Source organism: Sphaeramia orbicularis, chromosome 13, assembly GCF_902148855.1.
Source record: "Sphaeramia orbicularis chromosome 13, fSphaOr1.1, whole genome shotgun sequence".
Classification (NCBI taxonomy): Eukaryota; Metazoa; Chordata; class Actinopteri; order Kurtiformes; family Apogonidae; genus Sphaeramia; species Sphaeramia orbicularis.
The window spans coordinates 23,998,667-24,014,400 of record NC_043969.1 but is presented as its reverse complement, the minus strand read 5'-3'; the positions used below and the strand labels follow the sequence as shown (position 1 = coordinate 24,014,400).

At 37.2% G+C, this 15,734-nt stretch overlaps 1 protein-coding gene across 4 annotated transcripts in view; it reads left to right on the top strand.

Moving 5' to 3' along the window:
* The window catches only part of LOC115431465 (leucine-rich repeat and fibronectin type III domain-containing protein 1-like protein), a 289,152-nt gene that overhangs the window by 53,897 nt on the left and 219,521 nt on the right, over nucleotides 1-15,734 (top strand). The window contains exon 2 of one of the 4 annotated variants that reach the window (XM_030151847.1): nucleotides 4,761-4,802. The exons of the other annotated variants lie outside the window; for them this stretch is intronic. The gene's annotated coding sequence lies outside the window, so the exon portion shown is untranslated. The remainder of the gene's footprint in view (nucleotides 1-4,760; nucleotides 4,803-15,734) is intronic. 4 annotated transcript variants of the gene reach the window in all.

Here is a 15,734-nt window from a genome sequence, read left to right as displayed (position 1 = left end):
GCCCATTTGTATTCAGTATCATTGCATGGTTCAAAGCCAAAGTAACACTTGAATGAGCCTGAAACAAATGTTGTGTGTGTTTGTGTGTGTGTTTATTTAGGGGACATTATTATGCATGATCTCATTAACATTAAGTCTTTTAATATAAAAGTTCAGCTAAAGTTGAACAGAACCTGCTCCGTTGGAAGTTTGGTTGTTGTGTCCATTAACTATAAAAGACATTTTTACAATTCCCAAAGTTTTCAAACAGTTTAAGCCACTTGATCAATATTGCAGCCAGACACATATCATAGACACAGACATCAATGTCGCTAGCTTCAGGCGCTGCTCTTATTGCTTCTCTCTTCTGTCTTCTATTCGCTTCTTTGCACTTTTTGCTCTCAGAGAGGCTATAAATAGCTGCTGTGTGTCACCATCTGGCTCCACAAAGGCTGCTCACCTCTGTGTGTGTTAGTCAGTGTGACTGCTGTGAACTATGTCAGCCTGTTGGCTCAGACACCAAATTACTCTGGCCTCTGGAAAGAAGCTATAGTGTTTAGCCAGCTAGCTGGTGCCACTAAGTTAGATGCAGGATAACCTTCCTCTACTGGGATTCTACCAAGACACAACACTGACTGCAGCTGCTTTTTCGAACTGTTAATTCTTTTAATTTGAAGTGGAATCTGATTTTTTTTTTCTTTTCTTTTTTTGGGGGTTAAATAAGATAATGAAAAGCTACAGGGAGTGAGAAAAAGAGTTGGCGATAGTCTAATTTACTTCATTTCTTTCTCAAAAGTAAACTACAAACAAACCACAGATTATGGCCTTTTAGTCAGCTGATGCCACTATGTAGTTTAACACACTGTTTCTATGGTAACAAAGGTCTATTTTAATTTGTCAGTTCATGATTGTTTGACTAAGACACAAAATTCCAGTCATTAAGGTCAAAGGTTAACTCACTTCATTATCCCCACAGGGAAATTCACTTGCTGCATTTTATCCCTCCTAATGCACGCAGGACCTAGCATTAGCATTAATGCGATTAGCGCTTAGCACATTAGGAGCAGTGAGCTGCCACTGAGAGCCGCTCAGGGACCAACGCCAGATCTTCATCAGTAGCTCGATCTAGGGCACTGACAGGACAATCGATCTTATACCTGTTTTTGAGGGCGGGAGGAAACCTGTGGAACACAAGGAGAACAGGCAAACTCAGCAGAGTGAGGTTGAAGTGTTATCTACTGTGACATCACAACACCATTAGGCACGACTACATCATGGCTTAAGGGTCCATGAAGAGAGATGATCGAGCAGGGGTCTCAAACATGCGGCCTCCCAAAGGTTTCAATCAGGCACCTAGAATGAATTTACTAAGTGCAAAATTCCACAGTCAAGGCTGTGGAACTCATTTTTGTTCAGGTTCCACATACAGACCAAAATGATCTCAAGTAAAATAATAACAGCGTAATAACCTACAAAAAATAATGACTCCATATTTTCTTCTCGGTTTGATATGAAAAAAAAAAAAAAAAATCCTACATTATGGCTATAAATAATGACAAATTCAAATTGTTGTCTTTGTCATGCACTACGGATGCACTACGGATACTTGTGTCACTTTATTTTATTCTATTTTTATATATATATATATATATATATATATATATATATATATCTTAGATGTGCCTTTTATATTATATGTGTGTAAATGTGTGGCTTAATGCCAAGAGCTGCTGGACGAAATTTCGTTGTGCCTCACATAATGACAATAAAGATTCTATTCTATTCTATTCTATTCTATTCTATTCTATTCTATTGTTTTAGTGCAAAAAATAACATTAAATTATGAAAATATTTACATTTACAAACTATCCTGTAACAATAAAACATGAATAACCTGAACAAATATGAACAACCTGAAATGTCTAAGCAAAATTAAATGCAATTTTAACTATTTTCTGCCTGTTACTCAGTGTTTAGTGTCTTTGTAGATCTGATCCATAATGCATAATGCATCCATAATGTAGAAATGATAAGTTGAGGCAGAATATTGTTAAAATTACACTTATTTTTCTAAAGAAATTTCTGTTTTTTCAGGTTATTCATATCTTTTTTGTTTGGATAGTTTATATAAGTAAGTATTTTCATAATTTAATTGTTTTTTTTTTTGTTTGTTTTTTTTGCACTAAAACAAAGACAGCAATTTGGAGTTGTCATTATTTATAGGTTATTATGTTATCATTTTACTGGTCCGGCCCACTTCAGATCAAATTGGGCTGAATATGGCCCCTGAAAGAAAATGAGTTTGAGACTCCTGTGATAGTCTTCTATTTTAGTGGGACCATAAGGGGGATGTGAAGTGAATAAAAGAAATATTTTGTGGAAACTACTGGCTCCATCAATCAGATAACCTCACTGATATATATTTTAAAATCTTATCCATAGACTTATGATACCACCTGATAAAATCTAACAAAAAAAAAAAAATCATTTTGTGAGTCAAGTGGCAGCTTAAGGATTTGCAACAGACAAAGCCCATTTTTGGCAGCTGGACAGTCTGTCCCATAGCCAAACCAACGACTAAACATATTTGTATCTTTCTTCTTCTTTCTCTTATTTCATCAAAGCCAAAGGTAAAAATAACCCACTACTTATGTAACTCATCTCTCCACTCAAGGTTAAGCAATCCATTGAAACCATAGGAGTAACTCATTAAGAATGTTTGACAACATCAGGGAGCTGATATAATTGTTTCACAGTGATACACATGTAACCAAGCATAAGCTGATTCCCTGCAGGCTAGCCATTTCATCATCAGTTAAACCATTCACACTGGAATCTGTCATTGTATCTGTGGTGACACTGACCAAAGACGATGTAATTATTGGGGATCCTATTAAACTCACCTATTTCAATATTCACTTAAGTCTGAAGGAAACCTCATTTCTGAGTCAACACTTAGGCCTGCAAACTTGTTTACTGTAACTTCTTACTTTAGCGGGGTACCACTTAAGGTGCTGGGGCTAAATTCCTCTATGTAAATAAGAGATTAGTATAAATTTCTATAGTCAGCCTTTTTCCAGCAGTCGACTGTGGGCCATAGGGACACATTTAAGAGACATGCACTGCAGAAGTAGTTATGAATAAAGCAACGAAAAGGCTCTGAATATAATGTACAATTAAACTGACACTGATTTTGTTGAGTTAATCCTTTTTAAGTGTTTCAGATATCATTTATACTCCTGGTTTGTAACAGCAGTGCATCACTTCAGTTTGTGTTCAGCTGTGTCTAACTAAATGTGGCCATGTTAACATTAATAGGTTTAGTTTATTCCTACTCCCATGAGCTGGACAGCACACTGTAGGCCTGACAACTGAAACATGAAGTGTGAAGGTGTGAAACACCACATACAAGTCATATTCCATATCAGGGGATGCATAAAGATCTGGTTTGGCATATGCAGGGGGAACAAATGTCAGCTAATGCAGTGATGTTAGCTGGAACACATAGCTGGAGCATTGTCATTGGAAGAACTGTAACTTTACGTGTCAACTTGGACTCAGGGACACAGTACTGCAGTTTTTGGAAATGGAGTACTGAACAGAAGTGGACCTGAAAACAAAAAATGACGCCATGGCTTGACAAGTAGATTGGTGAAAACATAATGACTAGCCTGCAGCTAATAACCACTGTGAGCCAATGGTATCAATTCTGCAATCATCAAATGTTCTCCTAATGTTTACAACAGTTATTCTTGTATTACAGCTGATTTCTTAGGTAGTAGATTCCTGATGGGCTTGATTTTAGTTGATTATTATTTGTTATGTAAAAACTTGTGGGAAAATACAATTTAATTAACCAAATGCCCTCATTTTCTGTTAATGCTGATATTATACTGAAGATTATTAGCACCAAAAGATTCAGGAGCCACAGTCAGGAGAAAAAGAAAAAGAAGAAGAAAAAAAAAAAAAAAACACCAGAGTTTTGCAGTTTTCTGTCTGTCTGTGACCTGATGTCCATTTTATGCTGCCATGGGAAAGTGAAGCCACAGAGTAGAACAGCCGAGGAGCGTTTGACAGAATCTAAAAAGCAATTGGGAATTACAGCTGTCAATCAAAGAGTTAACCCCCACCCTCACATGTCCGAAAATATCTATGAGGTTGGTCGATTTTTCTACGGCCAGAAAAGCTGAGAGAGGATTGAGTTTCCTTGAACTTGAGGTGCTAAAAGGTGGTTATGGAATGTTTCAACACAAACATACAATTCCATTTTTGTGTGGTTTATGGGGTTTTTCAGTCCAATCCAGTCTAATCCAATCCAATCCAATCCAACTTTATTTGTAAAGCTTTTTAAAACAACCATAGTGGACCAAAGTGCTGTACAGAAAAATGAATAAAAAACAAAATAACAGAGTAAAATAGAAGAATAGATTAAAAGACATAAAAGAACTGGATAAATAAATAAATAAAAATACAGAAGAATAGATAAATCCTAAATAAAACAAACTGATTTGACATAAGTAATTTAAAACTTACAAAGTCTGTTGAAAAAGTACACAAAGAAATGACTTATCCTGAAAATGACATGGAAATAGATATGGAAATATGACATTAGTTATTTCCAGCTGTGTTTATACAGGTAAACGGAAATCAGTGATTATCACATATTATGGTAAATGATTACTATCAACACAAATAATTGCAATACAGTGACTATGTAATTACTGCTTATGCTGGAACTTGTCTCACGAACTGATAATTCTGTTCATTTTATGTCTCATCAGCTGTCGTCGTCATAATCCAGGTGAATGGATAACATGTTAAAAGTAGTGATTTTTTTTTTTTTTTTCAAACTGCTGCTGTGTTTTCATAAAGTACTTGTTTATTCAGGGAATTGGGCCACTTCTCCCACTGGGACTCTATACAAACAGAACAGCCTCTGGCCACCCCAAGGCTGTGACATATTTACACCCAAAGTTTGGACTTTACCCTCTTTAGTTCGGTCATCTTTGCACTAGACTCCACAGCCATGTTTGCTTTTTCTGGATCTACTCCAAAATTTAAGGGGTCGATCCCTGTCCTACGCTCTATCACTGATGTAGTCGTTTTTGTGTAATCCTGCTGGCAGACACGCAAATGTATGGTCAGACAGACAGTGAAAAAGGATTTATTATGTCATCATGTTTGGTGTTTAAAATAGAAGCTGCCACTCATTAACCCTTTGGGGCCTGAGCCTATTTTGGCTGTTTTTGAGTACGTTTGATTTTGCCTTTATATGCTACATAAAGAAATGTTTATTAATACCCATGTTTGGTATCTTTTTTTTTTCAGCACAACTTCATCTATCTCTGCCTATTATTTTTTCACTTTAACCTACTATATCAACACAAAAGGCCAAAAAACAGATAAAAATATAAAATCCAATTTGAAAAAATTGATATAATTTATTGCATAAACAACACAAAGATGCTGAATGAACCTTTTCAAAGACTTTAAAAGTGAATATTGGTTCCAAATATTAGGTATATAAAATCAAAATTGTAATAAATTAAAACTATACTGAAATATTTGACATAAGAGGATAGCTTTACCTCCACCAGGAGGTATTGCGATCGCTTTGCTTTGTGTGTTTGTGTGTTTGTTTGATTGTTATCAAGATAACTCAAAAAGTTATGGATGGATTTTCATGAAATTTTCAGGAAATGTTGATACTGGCACAAGGAAGAATTGATTAAATTTTGGTGGTGATGGGGGCGGTGGGCAGATCTGTCTTGGCAGAGGTCTGCGCTCTCCAAGTGCTTTTCCTGTTACATAGGCGTTTTCTCCGGGTCCCCACCCCCCTGGTCCTCCTGGATACTGCATCCGGTTCAAGTGTGGTCATCCTCACCCTTACCTGCAATGCTAATGCACTCTGTGGATTAGAATCCACAGATTCTGCCAGTTTTTTCCATTTCGAAAAAGAACAAAAAATGACTAAGATATGGTTAGACATATAATGCTTGCTTTCTCTATATCTCTATAATAACGCTATATCGCTTGCTTAGTTTCAAGCTGTCATATCTCTGGTTGTATTTGCTCTATCAACATCAAATAAAAAGTGGGAGAGTGTTTCTAGTCCACGCTTTCAAATGCAATTATCCTTAGTGGTCTACGTGACTGACTTCCGATGCTACAACGTGTTGAATCTGTCATCTGATTTAGTCAGGTTGCCGTGACCATGAACCCCTAAGGGTTAACCTCTAATATCTGAGCCACAACGCAAGGTAATAAAATTTCCTATGTAGAGAAATAAATTGCCCCTATTGTGTCACTACAGTATTGAAAAATTTTATTTAATCTGTAACCGTACGACATCTTTTATAATCACAAAGCACGTGGTCTGTAGTAGAATCACAGCTCGGCTTCATCTGGATTAGTCGTCGCTACACTAGGACTAAGGTTAGTGTGTCAGGGAATGTGATGAACAAAGGATTAATGCATGCACACACAAGCCCTGCCAAAAATAAAACACACACCATAGCAGAACAGGTGGGACAAACGGAGGGATGGGCTGAGTGGGGAGGGAGAGCAGAGGAGAGAGGAGGAAGATGATGGGATTGGGCATTGGGATTAAAGTGACCACAGTCTGGATCCTTCTATTCAACCGTCCCTCCATTAATTCAGCGGCTCATCCAACCATGCTTCCCATTTCATAAATGCAAAATTTATCAGGTGTGCTGAACAATTTCCATGGCACGAGAGTCAATGAAACTCTCAGAATACATTAATAGTCATTTTTCAGGCTCTTTTCTTATTCCGTTTCCCTTTGATTGAAGTGTCATGGAAACGACCAGCATCACAAGTATGCATTAAGTGGTGCATTAATATCAGATGTAAAGTGAGAAGGAAAAAAAAAAAAGTTATAGATTTCTCCCACTGGCCCTCTTTTAAACCACCAACTGTTTTAAAGAAAGCACATGAGACAGAAAGACTGTGGGCAGGACAGGAAGAGAGGCAGAGAGACAGAAAGGCGAAGGAGCGAGAGACAAGAAAAGACAAGAAAAGAAAAGAAGGTGGTCGGTCGCCAGCTGTTACTCCATGATGATCTCTTGTCTCGCCGTGCTGTCACACATACTTAGAAACAGCGTTTACAGCTGCAGGAGTACATGCCCAGTTTCAATATAAAGAAAGTTGCACAGAAATCATACAGATGACCAGAAAATGCCAGTCATGCTGACATTTTCACAATGGGTGAAAAAGGGAAACCCCCCCCCCCCCTTATTATGTGATCCAACTGTCTATGTGAGTCTCCCTGTTTCTGCAGTTATGCTTCTCTGTATCAGTTTCCCTGTGTTGCTTTGTCTCTTACTGTCTTCTATCTGTCTTTTTCTGTCTGTCATCCCTTCGTTTGCTTTATATTACTCTCTATTCTCCCCTAATGCGTGCTCTCAAGGAAGGAGCCAGTTATGGTGGAGCCTGGAGAAAGATCTAATTTTGCCGGTTCTGCTCTGTTTCTCTACATCTCAGTGGTGCTTTATGTTGTCCTGGGAGTCCTAGACGAACAGCAACAGCCTGAATTTCCATCACACACACACAGACGAGGCACTTTTTTTTTTTTTCACCACTTTAGGTCGAGACCCAAAATAGGCCATGGACCTGTCCCTTGTGGTTCTCCACATAACAAGTGAAGCAATGTGCTTTAATGAATCTTGTTTTCAAGGAAAGAGACTAAACTTCTTAATTGGTCTCCTATGCTGAAAAAAAATTTAAAAAAAACTTTTTGGTTGTCTAAGTGAAGAAAGAAATGTGTTCAGAGCACAATAGTTTGAGTTTTAAATAAAGGAAAATGTAAAAAAAAAAAACTGCAGAAGCTGAATTTACTATATTTTGTCAGCTGAGATTTCACATAACATTGAAATCATCCATGATAGAAGACTACTAAACAAACCTGAACCTAGGATATAACATTCCAATTATATTATATTGTATTGAGACTGTATCTATAGGTCTATATGTATGAGATCTTCAGAAAAATAAGACTATTATTTTTGATTTCATCTTTTCCAAGAACCACCCTATAACACATGTATGTTCCAAACAATATAACAACATATACACTGCCAACAATTTAAATAAATAAAATCTCTGAACTTCTCTGATAAGCCTAACCCATGGGTGTCAGACTAGATGGAGCCATAAAGTGATAGCATTATATCCATTTTCAACCCTGGTGTCAGATCCAACACAATCTCTGAATGCAGAAAATATCATTTCTGATGCTCTTTGCCGACAGCCAACTTCAATGTGTAACAAGTTGTACTTTTTGAGGTCGGTACGATTTACAGAGCTGGTGTTTTCTTTCTGCTCTGAAGCCTGCTTTCTTGAACTTCAGTTGAACTGGCTTATTTATATCCAAATGTGATATTATAATGAAGGCTTGGTCATATGTCTGTCACCAGCAGTGGTTACTCAAATATTCATTTGAACATCGACTGAACTATGTGACCCTGTTTTCATGCTTTTTACTCATGTTTTATTTATGTTTATGCACACCATTGTCTAGAAATGCTAGCAGCTTGTATATATGGAGAACAGCAGTTGATGTAGTAAATACAGAACAGTGTATATGTTCAGTGTGTGTAGTGTGAGTGTGTGATATAGATGCAGAAATAACTAACATGCCCCTAATGGAAAGTTTATACAAACCCTGAGGATTCAACTCAAGGACAATCTATTCATTGTTGCAGCATTTCTCTTCATTCCTCTTTCAACTTCTTTCTTCATTTTAGATTTGTTTAGTACCGGATAACCCGGCAGATGTAAATCCCTTGTGTCCTTCTAGTGCAAAAACAGCACGAGAATTTTTTACTTGAATTTCAGAAAACATTTGGTGGTGAATTTATTTAAATATACATGTTGTGAATTTTTTTTTCAGGCCTTGGTATGAGCCTTTTTCAAACAACTTATAGATTCCCATGTGGCCCGATTTTAATGAAACTTGGAACATGCACATACAAGCGCACATACAAACTTGGCACACATGGAAGTGTTGGTGAACAGTGGCAGTGGCACATTTTGGCACAGTTCAGCACAATGTAGTAGAGAATCCGAATGCATTATTTGTAGTAGTTTCTCACATTTGCATACACATGAATTTGTTTCAGTGCCTTACCATACAATAACTATGTGTCTTGGCAGGTGTAAAGCAAAGATCAAAATAGCTTGGACATAGAAACGTATTCACACTAACACATACTGTATGTAGCGAGTGCTGTTGGAGTGCATGGTAATGGTTTTGGACCTGAGTTTGAATCAAGCGGAAGTGTGAAATTTGGCAAAGGAAAGTAGAAAAAAAATGTCATATTGCCATAGCCCCACAGGCTACCACGTGGTTGCTAGGCAGCAATGACATTTCCTGTTCCTCTGAGCAGACTCGCCTTAAAGAGGAGGGGGAGAGAGAGAGAGAGAGAGAGAGAGAGAGAGAGAGATGTCACATGTGTCTTTACTCAATGTGATGGCTGGCAGTGCATATTTAAATATCACACCACATGCACACCCATACACACACAAACATTCTTGCACAAACCAAAATCCCCTGGTGTGTGATGACAGGCTGCAACTGTCAGCATATCCAGCTGAAACTCTGCACACACTGTCCCTCACTCTCTTCTCACACTATTTCTCAGGCTTTCTCTCTTTCACTTGACTTCCATCCCCCAACTCTTTAAAACCTCTTTTCTTTTTCCATTTTTTCCTCTTTCTCTTCTATAGGTTTCTTTTTTTTTTCCTGCAGCAGTAGGAATATGACTCCTCTCTTCACTTCCCCCTGTCCCATCGTTTCCCTCTAAATGCCTCTCCAGCCGTATTATCATGGTTGTGAAAGGTTCTGGAATGACAGTTGTTGCAATGAGACTGTTATGAATATGTCTTTATGTCTTCAGGGAAACGGGTCATTTCATTACCAGCCCTGCTGTGTTAACAGCTGTACTGTAGAAACCCCTGTAAAGGCTTCATATTTCTATCAAAGACCTAAGCAGGCAGAGAACAAGAGAGACAGTAAGAATGTTTAGACTTGTAGTCATTATGAATGAGCCTGAAGCTGATTGCCTGCATGTTGTTTTGTGAATCAAGACATGTTATGCACCAGAGAAATGTGTGGTTTGGCAGTCACTGTCACTGTTCAGTGTTAAGTTAAAACACATACTACACCCCATGGGGAAGCTGTCATATTCTCTAAAGATGAGGAGCAATACACATCAATTTGGGTAAAGTTCTTCTGCAGAACATGCCACATTAATATGTCAACAGGCTTGGTGCGGAAATACTAATAGTTAGCATTGCAGTCATGCTCAGAACAGCAATAATTCAAACCCTGAAATAAATGAAACACTTCCAAGAGGGGATGTTAACACTGCATGGTGGGAAATAATCTTATAATGAGTGAAAATGGATTTTTGACACACTTTTCTTAATTCATGAGCACCAAAATCGAACAACTTCCAGATATACATTAATTTACTGAACTTACCAAGTTTCATAAAGATTGGTGCATCCATTCATGAGTTATGCCGGTCACACATTGGATGTTCTCAGTTGTACCCAGCTCACAAACAACACACCGCACAGAAGTGTTAATTGGCTACTTTTCTGCTGTCTTGTTGAGAGACTATGACTGAAGCTCCACATGTATTAGACCTTCCTGTTGAAGCTTTTTGTGTGCAGGTGAAATGTAGCATCTGGTACTTGTATCATATTTGACATGAGCTGTCAACAGTACCCCCAGGCCAACAAAGGAAGTAAGTGAGACATGAACGCTAGCACAAACAGAGCTGGTCATTACAAATTGGCAGCAAAGGGAATCAATAAAAACAGGTTGAATATGGACAAAATGCAGCTGAACTTTAATGATTTGCAATTTCTATAAAATACTACCTTGTCCCAGTTCTGCAGCTGTCTTTGTGCATGTAATTTTCCACACAACAAATGTTTATAAATGCCTTAAGTCTCTATGAGGTTTGTCCATCAGTTGGTTCCATTATGTTTACAATGTAATTCTCAAGTATTTAAAGTCAGATTGATTTGAGATCTTGTTCTTATTCCTTTAAATATAATAAATATTACAAATGTTAATTTTTGTAGCAATAATACAGTACGTATATAAGTATGTAGCCCTTTAGTAATTGCACAGAATTCAACATTATATAGAAGGAATTCAAACAGACAATACATACTTTGCTAGAACTACTATATAGTGCTGCAACAACGAATCCATTGAATCAATCCAAATCGATTCTTGAAAGAGTTGGCAACTAATTTGACAGTCAATTTGTTGGGTCTTGATCACATTAGTATTGAGGCATGCCCGCACACTGTGTAGTGTAACAGAGAAAACACAGATTTTCAAAGCTAGGTTTACATCATGTTCCCGGTGACCATGGCAGCCCCGTTTGACTGAAAAGTAGCGTGCCATTTATGTAACAAAACTGAAATATGGAGGGAAAAAATGGCCAACATCCCATGGCACACTATATTTAGGGCAAACAGGGCTGCTGTGGCCACTGGGAACATACTGTAAACCTATCTTAAAATAGCATACGTGTTGTGATTACTTTAGCCCGCTAGCTAGTTAGACACTATCATCATAATTATAACATTTTCATCCATCTCCGTTTATTAGGCCGCCAGACTAATGTTACCTATTGTTGACTGGAACTAATAGATACAATGCTAGTTTGATAGCCTATAATTGGAGCTGTTTGAAGACTATATCTTGCTAGTCTCTAGTCATAACAAGTCTAGGTAGCGGGCTAGTGCTTGCTAACTATACTTGAAGCCATTGTGTGGATGTAATAATCATTAGTGACTTGTGTGCAGCCTATATTGCTTTGGGTTGAATGGCGATCTTTGAGAATTGAGTCTTTTGTGTTGATCTGATTAATCGATTAGTTATTAAAATAAATTACAGGTTAATCGATTATTAAAATTATCATTAGTTGCAGCCCTACTATTTTTTATATAAGGAATTTTGAAATATAATGTACATTTGAAAAAAAAAAATCCTTAATTATCTTGTGTCTTTTGCAACCACTGCACATTCCAACAAGGTACCAGCCCCGCTCCAATTATATCATATTCATTCATATTAACTGTCATAGTCTTATGGCCTGTTAGTTAATTTAATGACTGGAAGATAATCCTCTTCTGCACTTTGACTCTCACACAATGAATGTCTGTCATTCATTGTACAGTCAAACACATTTTACTGACACCCTTAAGTCTGAATGAAATGAAAAGAAAGGTTACTTCATACCTTATACAGTACAAAACACCCCTCAACACTGATAGATATGACACATTCCGCCATATGGCATCCATTTATTAATGCTCTATATGATGGTGACATATCCGTCCTATAACAGCTCACTGATCTTCAAAGGCTTTACCATCGGGTTCATCATATAATGATAGCTTATGAGGCAGTAGACTTTAAGCTCTACCCATCACACCGTTATTCAATCTAATAGCACATCTCCATATTTAATATTGCATATGTTCAGGGACCTAAACACTGTGGAGATTTCATCCTCTATGTCACCCCCCCTTAGATTTACACTACGCCCTACAGTGAGTTACCCAAAGGTGTCAGCTCTCAATACTGTTAGGAAGCAAAGGAAGCCTTAGCAGAGAGCCCATTAAACACAACACACACATATGCACGCTTATAGACACACAAAAGACACTGACCAAGTGTCTGTGCTGCATAAATGTAAGTGGTTTTATAAGTCATCAAAATGGCAGTAGACACAGGGACTGTTAAGTGATGTATTAAAATGGGCTTGAAAGCTACCATCCTGATCTTCCCCTCTGCCTTTCCTCTCTCCCTACTCACACACACATCAGTATACTCGAGGAATTTAGCTACACATTCCCTAATATTTCCTGTAATTTTTCAGCACTACATAAATCTGAAGTAAACATAACTACACTGAATAAATGCTTTAAGTGAATATGTGCAGTACAGTGAAGGAGTAAAAATAAAGATATTAATTCACAGGGAACTCATAGAAAGACTCTGAAATAAAATTTCAACCACAGTTTTATTGGAGGACTTTACTACTTTTGTGAAATTTTAAATTTTTGTATTGTTTTGTAAAAAATCAAGGCCAATGAAGTTACCATATTTGTTTCTTTACCCTTAAATGACTTAAAAAAAACAAAAAAAACCCAAGAATTATATATAAATTATATATATTAAAAAAACACTCTGAAATTCAGAACTCCAATTATAGTGACATTGCAAGACAATATTACTTTTGTGAATGTTTTCTAAATGTTTAATTGTTATGAAGAAAATCAAGGTCAATGAAGTTATCATATTTGGTTCCATACATGAAATTGGCAAAAAAAAAAAAAAAATTAAAAACAATCCATGAATTATATATTAATTATTTATTTTTAAAAAATTACACTGAAATTCAAAATTTCAACTATAGTGACGTTGCAAGACATTATTACTTTTGTGAATTTTTTCAAAATGTTTTATTGTTATGTAGAAAATCAAGATCAGTGAAGTTACCATATTTGCTCCGTTCCCTATATGTGGAAAAAAAAATCCAAAAATTATATACAAAAAATACAAGAAAAACACATGTAAGGTGAAAGGAACACGTGTTTTCAAAAATTAGAACATCCGTTTTAGACCATCAGACCAACATAAGTGCTGATCCAGACCCCTGTCCACATCCACATTATCCCTTTGAACCTCATTCCTCACATTAGTACCATTACTTCATGGTACCTAACAAAGTAGGTCCACTCACTGTTCATGCAGAGGTGGACCTTACAGACCCTATAGATCACAATGGACCTGAGATTGTTGACTCACTGTCCTGACTGGAACTGTTGCTGTCACTGTCTCGTAATGTATGTGCAAATGACCAAAAATAGTCACTTGCCTAATAAAGAGTTAAATGCTGACACTGGAAACATTAACATTTAGCGAAAGAGTATTCAGTATTTAATGTATCTTTCAGTTACACTTCTGACAGCATTGCGAGTAATTTAAAATGCCATACAGCACATTAGCCATTATGAGGGAAATTGTCGCAGTAGAGCAAATATTGCAATAGTTGCTTATGTGTTATGTGTTGTTTTGTTTTTTAACCCAGTAATTTAACCAGAAAACAGCTTAAAGGAGCTATACACAGCTGCATCAACCATAAGCACATTAAGCTGTAATCTTCTGGCTAATGCTGCGCTGCCTGTTTCCTTTTCCAGTCGGTTATTTTTCTAAAATGGGAAGGGGGTAAACATGGTCAGTTCACTGTTTCGGGGGAATACTCAGCCTCTCAAACCAGATGGAATTCATTCTATTCAAGTAGCTGTTGGATAAATGTTAACACACACAGCAACATGTTGGCATGTTCAGCGTCCTTCTGCTGGAGGAAATGTTGCCTACTCCATGTCCAGTTAGGATTAAGTATGCGCTTAAAAGATTTTGGACAGATGAAGGGTAAATGAGGCTGCTTGATTGAGTGGCCCATCAGTTCCAGTGTGACCTTGTGCAATGGGAGCTTAGATGAGCGAAGAGGGAGATGGAGTTTATGTAAGTGGTGTCACATTCTGACTCTGCTCCATGTTACCCGGGCTGCCAGGGTCCGTAGTCCCGGTTTTGTTTCTGCTTGTCTGTCTTACATACGTTGGTGTCTTGACAGAAAATAAGTGAAAAGCCACACACGTAGGATTTATATGAATGATGACGTGCGTGTACGGAGTGAGAAGACGTTGTGGCTCATTAATAGCTCGAGATGCGTTTGTCTCATTTGTATCGGTGAGGTGCCTGCAGACTTGAAAGGACAGAAAGAATATGTTGAAAAAAATGAAGAAGCAACGGGAGAGACAAATGGAGGAGGATGACAGCTGTTGACGAGTTAAAGACATCCAATGTGATTTATTTGTGGCTGTGAAATCTTTTCCATATACCAACATTTTTCATCAGGATGGCCATGCTGAGTTTGTTTTCTAAAATGTCTTTTGGCTGGAGTTGAGTAATGTCAGTGTATCCTCCACAGCAGAGGTATGTGTGTGGGTGTGTGTTTTGCTGTGTTTAGATGTTGATATTTTTACAGGTGAATTTGCAGGAAGTTCAATTAAAATATAATTGGATTTTCAACACCTATTACATTTTCATAATTAAAGCACTGACACGGACAGTTGGTGAAGTTCACTAATTAAATTTAGACTTTTTTTTTTTTAAGCGCTGAAGTGTTACCAAGCTTCAAAACGCTCATTAACTATCAATAAATAAATAAATCTAACTTTAACTCAAAGAGCAATATTAAAGTGTTTGAAAGGTTACGCCTACGACGAAGCAGAAAGAAATCAGCGAGTGATTGACGGGACTTTACAACCTTCTTGGCCATAACAACTCAATCACTGATTCAGATGGTTGTGTCAGACGTACAATGTTAAAAGGTGAGGCTCTTCTTTCCATAAATTTTACTCTTAAATTTTTTCACAGTTGATCATTGAATTAACACCACAAACATAGACATTATCTGCTCTTTAAAGGAGTGATATTTTGCTTTTTTAAATGGAATTATACATTTTAGAACATTTCCCTGTGGTCTACATAAACTGTAAATGCTATGCTTGGGTCGGAATTCTTCATTAATTCAACTCCACAGGTTCATCTTCAACCCTATTTCTGAGTAATGACACCAGAAAGGTCGTTTTGAGCGCTGGCCCTTTAAATGCACATGAGCCACTTCACGCCCCAC